Source organism: Phocoena phocoena, chromosome 18 (genome assembly GCF_963924675.1).
Source record: "Phocoena phocoena chromosome 18, mPhoPho1.1, whole genome shotgun sequence".
Classification (NCBI taxonomy): Eukaryota; Metazoa; Chordata; class Mammalia; order Artiodactyla; family Phocoenidae; genus Phocoena; species Phocoena phocoena.
The window spans coordinates 17,704,974-17,716,627 of NC_089236.1; positions in this window are offsets into that span (position 1 = coordinate 17,704,974).

Here is an 11,654-nt window from a genome sequence, read left to right on the forward strand (position 1 = left end):
AATGGTTTCTCACACATACACAAACACACACTTTTTTCTTTTAACCCCATAGCTTTTCTGAACAGCGACAGAAGAAAAATGCAGAAAATATAAAGCCAAGCTGGGGTAGGTCCTATGCAGTGAGCTCTTTGGGGTCCCTAGCAGAGACATAGATTTCAGTCTGTTCATAGTTATCCAAATTAACACAATAGAATAGAGATATGAAGGCTTGAGAAGATTCAGTCGTCTCAGCATCATCCTTTCAAAGAGCTGTTATCAGATGCCTTTTGATTCTAAAGGGAAAAGGATAAAAACACTGCTCTTCCTAGGGAGCTAATTCTATATAGTTGAAGTAGTCAAACCACATAGCTCTTTATATTTATTTACAATGTTGTAATTGTATAACAGGATAGAGGTATCAAATGCATTCAATAGATAAAATGCACTTTATTTAAAATAGGGAAGGATTTCCTGGGGGATCAAGAATGTTGTAATAATTTTGTGAATCATTCAGGCATAATTACCAACCAATAGAAATAAAATATTCCATATACTCTCAGTTTTCACTAGATATTGGTTTATAAGTCATTGTTCTATTGTGTGCTTTGGTTAAAACAAAGTCTTTAAAACCAATATCCTTTATTTGTCAACATGTACTAGGTGGAAATCTTTATAATCATGTAATTTTATGTGCAAAAAGCTGCCCAGACAGGTCCCAGCTCTAGGTGTGCAGTGTGCACCAGCCACTGGAGCATCCTTGTGGCTCAAGGGCCTGGATAGGATGGGCCTTTCCCAAGGGACCCTGAAATAACACAGCTAAAAGTTGAGAAACAGAAGCTAAGATCTCAGCTGATAAGATGGGCCTTGCATGAGGTCAGAGGGCAAGTAAAGTCAACAATGGGAGAACTGTAGTGCTTAGAACCTGGAAGTTGAGAAAAAGATAAAGCAAGGCTTTATGAGAACTGAATCAACCAGAACAGTTCAAAACTAAGGCTCTGGATGGCAAGGTGGGTCAGAATATTCCCCATCCCCCTTTTGTAGTCACTATATTACCAATTTAATTTACATTGAGGAATTTATGCCCACAAGCAACCAAAATGATGATGATGATGATGATGATGATGATGAAGGAATGACTGGTGTATTTTCTCCCTGAATTCTACACATATGATGTGACAGCTCTTAGTCAAAAGTTACTTTTCTGGTTTGCCTGAGAAATCACTGTCACAAGGACCAGAAATACTCAAAGAAATACTCCATTCTCTCTTCAGACCTACATGGGAATTAGAAGGTAGCCTGGTGAACAAGGAATCAGCCCAACTGAGTCCAAGGCATAAAGCTACAGTGGCATAAGGCTGTGATAGCCCATCTTACTGTTGGAGTATCTTATTCCCCTACAGTATCTACATTAGAGCTGGATTTGTCACTGGGACCAAAAATGCTGGCTGACAGTCCTTTGGGATCCAGAGTTGTGAAAAAAGGAGAATCAAGGGTACTAAGAATTGTTTCTGGCGCCTAGGGAATATAGAAGATTTTGCAGTTTCTTCTTTGTAAATTGGAAATATGACCTCCCCACCAGAGAACAAGTTAAATGACTCCACTAGAGCACCATCAGCCAAATCCAAATATAGGACTGTCAGGATCCGTGCAAGGCCTTGGATTGTACCCTGCTTACAAGCGGTCCTGTTTTGTGGATGCTGGCAGAAGACCCAAAATTCCTCAGTCACGGACAAAGGACTTTATTGCTCACAGCAAAAGTAGTATTCAGAGCTTTATGTTGATTTGTGTTGGTTCTCCATGTCCCACAAGCCCCACAAAGGTGACACAAAAGGTCCATGATGGATGTCTGGGAATACAGTGGGTTGTACTAGAGGAAAGAATCATGGGGCTGGGGAGATTCTCTGTATAGTAAGTGAAAGCCAGCCTGCTCTTTGTCTGGGAGAGACATTACCCCTTCTTCAAGGTTGCTTGCTACAAATACAAGTCTGAAAAATGGCCCCAGGAAAGAAAGGTCAGAGGTTTGCATTCATGGCATACCCAGCAGGAACATGCAGAGACACCCAGGGCCCATGGCAGATTCCTCTCCACCCCTCAGCCCAGAATCTTGGCCGAACTTGAGTTTTTACTCAAAGTGTGCCACTCCACCAGCTACTCTGATTAATCTGACCAGAGAATCTGACCTTGGACAGCCACCGATCTCTCTGAAATCTATTTGTAAATGGGGACACTGGTACCTCCCCTTACAGGATCGTTGGGAGGACTGGGGAGAAGGCCTGTGGCGCACTTGGCACTGTGCTTAGCACACAGTAGGTCCTTCAAAATACTGAGTATGATGGTGATGGTGATTCGCCCCTTCAGACTCCAGGCCATTTTCAACACATTTTTTTTTTTTTCCCGGTACTTGGGCCTCTCACTGTTGTGGCCTCTCCCGTTGCGGAGCACAGGCTCCGGACACGCAGGCTCAGCAGCCATGGCTCACGGGCCCAGCCACTCCGCGGCCTGTGGGATCTTCGTGGACTGGGGCACGAACCCATGTCCCCTGCATCGGCAGGTGGACTCTCAACCACTGCACCACCAGGGAAGCCCATTTTCAACACATTTAATCTTGCATATGACTTGAATAGCTTTGTCCGACTTGTCTGGGAAAAGGGAGGTTTTCTTTCTGAATTCCAGAATTATATTAATTAGGCATCAGGAACCCCATTCCCAAACTCAATTGGAATAAGTTATTCTCTTCACTAAAACAGAATGATGAATAAAATGGAGCAAGATAACTCTACTTTTTTTGTTTTTTCAGGGAGTTTCTCCATTTTCTCATAATGAAAGACCATTAAAGTAATCAGAAGACAAATAAAAATGTAGATCAAATGATCCTTTGTTACCTATTTTTACTCAACTGTACTTGAGGAGTCCATTGATTAAACTGCCAGCAAACCGAAAAAAAAAAAGAAAATCATATGCTTCTCCTGATGCCCAAGTGGCCTTGGTTATGTCATATATGGTGATCAAGACTATAACTCCTTAGTGACACTGGTTTTGTAGCTTAACCAAAGTAATGGTAATACAAACCACGTTGAGCGACAAATCTCAAAGTGGAGTGCTCAGGTTATATTTTTGTATGTGGGAAAGTGTGGGCCACAATCTCTCTGTTGGGGATGGGATTGCTTTTTGGCCCAACTATTGCACTCTGTAATTATTTTTATTTTTTTTTTTTTGCACTCTGTAATTATTGCAATGACACTGTAGACCAGGAGGTCAGTCTAAACCCCCTTGTGTGGATCATAATGGATTATAGCTTCACCTTGGACCTCATCCTGGCTATCTGAAAGAAGACCTACTGATCCCCTATGGGACTTACTCATAGCTGGCTGAATCTGTACCCTTGGCGGGGAAGAGTGTGACTGAGGTAAAGACTGCAAGATGGCCCCATCCTGCTGCTTGGAGTCCTGTTGATAGTAGTTTTGATTAAATGTTGAATGAGACAAATTAAATGAATTTGCTCCCAGTCTCTGTGGTCAGATTAATCAGAGTAGCTGGTGGAGTGGCACACTTTGAGTAAAAACTCAAGTTCAGCCAAGACTGCATTATTCCGGGCTGAGGGGTGGAGAGGAATCTGCCATGGGCCCTGGGTGTCTCTGCATGTTCCTGCTGGGTATGCCATGAATGCAAACCTCTGACCTTTCTTTCCTGGGGCCATTTTTCAGACTTGTATTTGTAGCAAGCAACCTTGAAGAAGGGGTAATGTCTCTCCCAGACAAAGAGCAGGCTGGCTTTCACTTACTATACAGAGAATCTCCCCAGCTCCATGATTCTTTCCTCTAGTACAACCCACTGCATTCCCAGACATCCATCATGGACCCTTTGTGTCACCTTTGTGGGGCTTGTGGGACATAGAGAACCAACACAAATCAACATAAAGCTCTGAATACTACTTTTGCTGTGAGCAATAAAGTCCTTTGTCCGTGACTGAGGAATTTTGGGTCTTCTGCCAGCATCCACAAAACAGGACCGCTCGTAAGCAGGGTACAATCCAAGGCCTTGCACAGATCCTGACAGTCCTATATTTGGATTTGGCTGATGGTGCTCTAGTGGAGTCATTTAACTTGTTCTCTATGCCTATAAATTGGAAGCCAAATCTAGACGTTTCATCAGATTTAAGCTCAGCTTTTAAGGCAGAAACACTTTGCATTGGTGATGTGTCCTTTTTCTTATACCATGTTAGGAGACGTAACATCAGGTTTTCCAGTTTTAGTGATGCTCAGCCTATCCAGTGGATTCAGTTGCTTTCAGTACGGTATAATTCTCCATCAGCATTTCGTCTAATAATTTTAGACGAATCATCAATCATCAATGAATATTGATGATCATTGCCCTGATCCTTTATTTCATTTGTGGTTTTTTGTTTGTTTGTTTGTTTTGGTTTTTTTGCGGTACGCGGGCCTCTCACTGTTGTGGCCTCTCCCGATGCAGAGCACAGGCTCCGGATGAGCAGGCTCAGCGACCATGGCTCACGGGCCCAGGCGCTCCACGGCATGTGGGATCTTCCCAGACTGGGGTACGAACCCGTGTCCCCTGCATCAGCAGGCGGACTCTCAACCACTGCGCCACCAGGTAAGCCCCATTTGTGTTTTTTTTTAAGGGTAACATTTAAATGGTATCATTCTTCTTCCATTTACCTTCTGTGATTCTTCGGTATGGGAGAACTTTCTATCATTGACTATTTGGTTGCCCTAAAATCAGTCCTTTCCTTTAAGCCTCTTCTCTGGGCCCCTTGTTTCAGGGAACCTCACACTTTGGAGTTCTTTCTTCCAACTTTTCTAAGTCTCTCTCTGGTACCTGGAACCAGCCAGGGTTAGCAGGGCCAACCAGGTGAGGTGCCCCAAACCCAGAATGGGACATGGTTTGGTCATAAACTTGGGTTCATTAGTTTCAAGTTTTTGTTTTGTTTTGTTTAGGGATTACTTTTTTCTTTTGTTTTAATTTTGTTTTTAAATATGTAAAATATTTACATGGTCCCCAAGTCAAAACTGTATACTAAGGCACATTCACAGAAGCCTCACTTTCTTCCATGTCATCCCCTCCACCCTGTTTCTTCCCTCCTGCTCTAAGTAATTATTTTTATTGTTTTTTTGTTTATCCTTTCATTATTTCCTTCAAAAAATGCAGTCATATACATTTATATATTCTTATTCTCATCTGCTATTTCTTACACCAAAGGCAGCATGCTTTATTATCCTTCAGCTTGATTTTTTTCTCTTAACAATATATCCTGGAGTTTACTTCATTTCAATATATAGGAATGTTTCTCACTCCTTTTTAGAGTTGCATAGCATTTCATTATGTGAACATATCATGGTTTACTCAATCAATTCCCTTATTGATGGACATGTGGGTTGTTTCTACTTTTTTACTCTTACAAATAATGCCACAACAGGGAATTTCCTGGCCGCCCAGTGGTTAGGACTCCAGCGCTTCCACTGCAGGGGGCATGGGTTCCCCTGGTTGGGGAACTAAGATCCCGCATGCCACGCAGAGTGGCCAAAAAAAAAACAAAAGTCACAACAAAGAGTTTTATATAAACATCATTTGCATTTTTGCTGGTGTAACTTTGGGCTAGATTCCCACAAGTGGGATTGCTGAGTTAAAGGGTAAATGCATATTTACGTTTGCAAGATTTGGCCAAATTCTCTTCCGTAGTGATTATATCATTTTGCATTTATCAATACATCAGCAGTGTATGAGAGTAACTGCTTCTCCAACAGAGTGTATCATCGAAGTTTTGGGCTTTTGACAATCTAGTTGTTAAGAAATGGCATATTGATTTATTTTTCTTTTTTTGTAAGCTATTCTGAAAAATGTTTTAAGTATAAAATATAATTAATGTGAAACATAGTATTTCCTCCAAGTAACTTTAATTTGCATTTCTCTTGTTATAAGTAAGGTTAAGTATCTTTTCACATGTTTAAGACCATTGGCTTTTCTGTATCTGTGGACTGACTGTTCATGTCTGTTCCCTATTTTTCTAAGAATTGTTAGTCTCTTTCCTCTCAATTTTTAGGAGCTCTTTAAATATTAGAGTATTAACTCCTTGAAAATTCATTGCAAGATTGTGTTCAGTATGTCAGCTGTCTAATTGCTTTGCAGTACTTTGTCAGGACTCGAAGCCACTCACTAACCAACCAGAATGTCGATTTATTAATTTACAACATGTAATATTCCCTTCCAGTAACATAAATATCCCATTTCTGCTGTGCTAGGTACCTTCTTCCTGGTATCAGAATCCCTGAGAAACCAAATGATTGACAAGGAAGTTATTAAATGGCTGTATCAAAAGCTACTTCAACTGTATAGACCTCTATGCTCTGCCTTCCGTTTTCTTACTAAGGATGAATGATCTGTGCTCTTACTGAAGGTCAACTCCACCACTTATGCTTTAGATCCCACCCCTTCACTTGCTCAAGGATATGGTTCCTGCAATTCTTTCTCTTGAATCAGGAATCTTCCCTTCACTATTGGATCCCTCCCCAGTGGCATTCAAACAAACAGTAGTGTCTCCCTTCTTTAAAACAAAACTTCTAGACCCCACAATGTTTTGGGCTCACACATCTCTATCCAGCTACCAGGCCATTTCTCTGCTCTCTTTTACAGTAAAAAAAAAAACCCAAAAAACTCAGAAGTTGTTTATTCCTGTTATGTCCACTTCCTCTCTTCCCATTTGCTACTGAACCCACTCTAGTCAGGCTTTTGTACCCTACAGTAACAGCTCTCATCAAGTCCACCAATGTCCTCCATGTTCTTAAATCTAGGCAGCCATTCTCAGCCCTCATTTTATCCATCTTCTCAGTGGCATTTGACACAATTGTTCACTCCCTCCTTGAAACCCTTTCTTCATTTGGTTTTTGACACAAGAATCTCTCCTGCTTCTCATCCTATCTCACTGGCCTCTTCTCAGGCACCTTTGCTATTCTTTTTTTTTTTCAATTGTAGCTTTATTTACTGATCTGCACACAGAACAACTTGAACTGGCCACACCGCGCGGCTTGTGGGATCTTAGTTCCCTGACCAGGGATTGAACCCATGCCCTTGGCAGTGAAAGCAGAGAGTTCTAACCACTGGACCACCAGGGAATTCTCACCTTTGCCATTCTTCCTCACCTCAGTCCAGTTTGGTCTCTGTGGGATTTTATTAAGAACATCTCACCTGAGTGTTCTTTGGTCATATATCGTCTTTTGATTTACTTCTCCTGGGAAGCTAATCTCCGTCATGTGTGAGTTTATTAAATTAAATCTAAGGGCAGAAATTTTGTTACTTAATTTCCAAGTCTAATAATCACCTCCATTTAATGTAACTAAGAAATTCCCCCACAACTAATCCATCTAAGATTTAATCATAATGTATAGTCATGGCCTTAGTCTGACTAATCTAAACTCTACTCTATATACCCTCAAATGCCGAAAGATAACACTGAAAGAACACCTGTTTAAGAAGCAAGTAGTCCTGATTTCTGGTTCTAGCACTTATTAGTTATGCCTCTGGTTAAGATACTTAATCTTTCTCAATCTCCATTTCCACATCTTGTAAATGTGGATCATAATTTCGACTGTGTCGTTGTGAAGGTTTAATAAGACAACAAATGAGAAAACCTTGGTGTCTTGGTGATTAGTATTAACACCCATCCAATTGCATTAGCCAGAATAGTTTCCATTTTTTCATTGTTGTGAGAACTGCATATATATATACATATATATATATGGTAAATATATACATATATGAACATTCTTATTTGGCTCTTATTTCAAAATGTCTAATATTAAAAAAAGAGATGGTAACATTCAGTTAGCTATTTGAAGTTGTGTTTCATAACTTTGCTCACAGATAAAGTATCCGTTGTGCCAATATGCCTTTCTAGTGAAGCAATGAAGCCATCAAGATTAAGTGTACATTTTACAGAGAAATATTGATAAAGTTGGCAAAATATATAATATTTCTGATATTTAAAGGAAATGTTAGAAAACCATCATACTCTGATTGGAATTTTTTTCAATCTTTTAATTAAAAGGATAAAAGTCTTGTTCCTTACGGAATGGCACAATCACAAAATGGGAAGAGCCACATAATGTTGGAGAAGAATTTATATGAAAATAAATTTATATGAAAAAAGAATTTATATGAAAATAAATTATTGGTACGATAATTAAAGGAAATTCACATGAAATAATTTCTCCTATTCCATTAAGCAATGATACAGCTTTGAAATAAATCATTAAGATGTCAAAAATCACCTGTATGATGAATTATAGTTAATATGTAAGTATACAAACATAACCCATGTGACTATGAAGTTTTACTGCCTATATATAAAAAAAGAAATGTTATTTTAAAGCTTATTGACAATAGACATATAGAGTTTGTCAAATAGTGAACTCTTAAAAATTATTTCATAGAAAAAGTATACTCTTTCCCAATGTTATTGAGTGCACAACAAATGAAATACTAAGCTACTTTGATCAGCAATCAAAATTTAGGAGCTAACCTAAAATGGAACACCAGGGACTTCCCTGGTGGTGCAGTGGTTAAGAATCCACCTGCCAATGCAGGGGACCAGGGGTTTGATCCCTGGTCCAGGAAGATTCCACATGCCACAGAGCAACTAAACCCGTGCACCACAGCTACTGAGCCTGTGTGCTAGAGCCTGTGAACCACAACTACTGAGCCCGCACTGTTTATCAACAAAGCTTATTAGCCAAAAATCCTAGTGAGAGATTCCATAAATCAATGAATGTGGTGATCAATGCTGACTTTTAAAGATTAAGAGTAAACTCATAGGTAGGGAAAGATTTCTTGAACAGATGCAAAAGGCACTCACTATAAAGGAAAAAAATTGATAAATTGGATCTAATTATAATTAAGAGCTTCATCAAAGACACTACTAAAAGAGCAAAAAGGCAAGCCACAGACTGGGAGAAAATGTTACCAAACACAAGTTCACAAGTTGGTGTGCCCAATGCACAGTGAGGCCAGACAAACAAAAACATTGGAGTTTGGAGCAGAGAAAGGTTTATTGCAGGGCCATGCAAGGAGAATGGGTGGCTCGTGCTCCAAAACCCCGAACTCCCCTGGTCTGGGGGGAAAAGCTTATACAGGGAAAATTGGGGGTGAGGGCTGCAGGGTGTGAGACTTTCTTCTGATTGGTTGGTGGTGAGGTAACAGGGTGGTGCTCCAATAATCTTGCAGCTCAGCCTGAAGTTATCATCCTCTACCTGGGTGGGGACCTTAGTTCCTGCAGAACTCAAGGGTATTGTTACACGTATATCCCTTGAGGAGGAACCATGATCCTGCACTATAGTTTTTTGATTGTTCCTCCTTTGTTTCTGCATCCCCTTACTTCCCTGATTAGCAACTGTTTGAATCTGCTCTTTGGTATTCACTAAGGTCGGTCTAGGAGACAGAAGCCTTTTTCCTGCAAATATAAAAATGGAGGACACAGAAAGACTTTTGTGCCCAGGAGGGCCCCACAGGGTCCTGGTCGGTTTCAAAGATGTTCATAAAATTTTATATCTGACAGAAGACTTTTATCTAGAATACATTAAAAAAAAACTCCTACAAATCAATATGAATAAACAACAGTTCAGTTTTTTAAAAAAGGCAAAGACTTGAAAAGGCACTTCATGATAAAGATAGCCTGCTTTATCATCCACAGAAGGGAAGGAGATGAAGGTACACTTCTTACAGGCTGAAAGTTTTTGGTAAATCACATCTTTTACTCCCTGGCCCCTTATTTATAGACCACTTACTATTGGCTTCTTTTTCTTCCTTTTTAATATTAAAAAACTGTTCTGCTTTATCCTCTATTATTCTTATTTTTCTGTACCTCTATCAAATTCCTTTATCTTACCCCATCTTCTTTTTCTTTCCTAATGCTAGATCTCTGTATTTTCCATCTCAACCTGGCTTAAGTGTCTTAACAATTGAAAGTACTAAGTATCCTTTTCTTTGGGCCATCTAGAGACACCCGATGAAGGACACTGCTGGAAAATGTTCTACGCTGCTGCTGACAGCAAAGCTGCAACATGACTAATGTCAATCTGTTGTAAGTAAAAGTGTCTCAATGCTATTTGCCTTATTTTTGGTTGTTGAATATCGGTAGTATACCTTATAATTCAGCAAACCCAGATTAAATGAGTGCAACTAATGCCAAGTAAATTTATTTGATTTCATTTCATTTCATTTCATTTTATTGGCTGTGCCACGCGGGATGCAGGATCTTCCCTGACCAGAGATCAAACCCTACATTGGGAGCGAGGAGTCTTAACCGCTGGACTGCCAGGGAAGTCCCTGCCTGGTAAATTGAAATATCAAATATCAACCTCTGAAGTAAGGGAGAGAAGGAAACAAAAAGAAAATTGGGTATTTATTCTTAGATATAGCACCCTAGGGAGGCAGTTTGCATAGCGGCTAAGAACACAGACTCTAGAGCCAGACTTGCCTGGGTTTGAGTCCAACTTCCCTTATTGCCTATGTGACTTTGGGCACATTTCTTATCTTTTCTTTGCCTCAGCTTCTGCATCTGTAAAGTGGAAGACAGCTTGACCTCATGGGGTTGCTACAATGATTAAATTAGTTTATAAAAAGTACTTAGAACAGTGACTGGCAACAGTAAGCACCACATAAATGTCAGTTACCATTACTCAAAATTATAATAATGAATAGATCAAGGCTCTAGTAACATTGTTAGTTTTTAGGGGTCTGAGTTTTTGTAATGTTTCTGATTTTTAAAAGATCACAAATGTGGCTTGGATTACTCCAAGAAAAAAGTTTGGCTTAATACACTGATAAATGAGTTTTTAAGAAAGAAACCATTTTGTATGACCCAGTACAGGGAGTAGAGTTGACTAACAGGAGATGTCTGCCTGGCATAAAAATCATTAAAGAAAATCCTGAGCACGATGTTAAAGTCAACTCGGAAGCACATGCTTTACATTATTGTCCTATCAGTTGAGTTCCTGGCAAGTGTCGCTGAAGCAGATAGACTTTTTTTTCAAGTAGTCATTCTCTGTTATTGCTTTTGACATAGATAAACGACCTTCTAACTAACTATTAGGAAACTTTTTGTAGGGTTTATTTGTGATGGTTATTTAAAGTGATAGCTGTGAAAGACTGTCAAAATAGCTCTAACATTGTGCTGTTCAAAAAGAAAGGCTAATTTCTTTGAAAATAATAATGAAAGGATAATAGAATCTCAGATATAAGAAGGAATAAGGTCTGTGAGCTCATGGATGGCATTCATCTGCCAAGACAGGGAAGTCTGTCTCAGGAGTTAACCAGTTTTGCTTGCTTCATACTGCTGAGTACACTTGAGTTGCTATAATGGGGGCAAAGTTCACTGGGCAGTGCCCCAGCAAATTACTTTTCTAGACAGGAAAGACTAGGGCAATTTTGTCTCTACAGTAATGGCCAATTCACAGCCATCTAAGACTCTGGCTTTTTTATTTCTTTTTTTTTTTTTGCGGTACGCGGGCCTCTCACTGTTGTGGCCTCTCCCGTTGTGGAGCATAGGCTCCGGACGTGCAGGCTCAGCGGCCATGGCTCACAGGCCCAGCCACTCTGCGGCATGTGGGATCCTCCCGGACTGGGGCACGAACCCGTGTCCCCTGAATCGGCAGGCGGACTCTCAA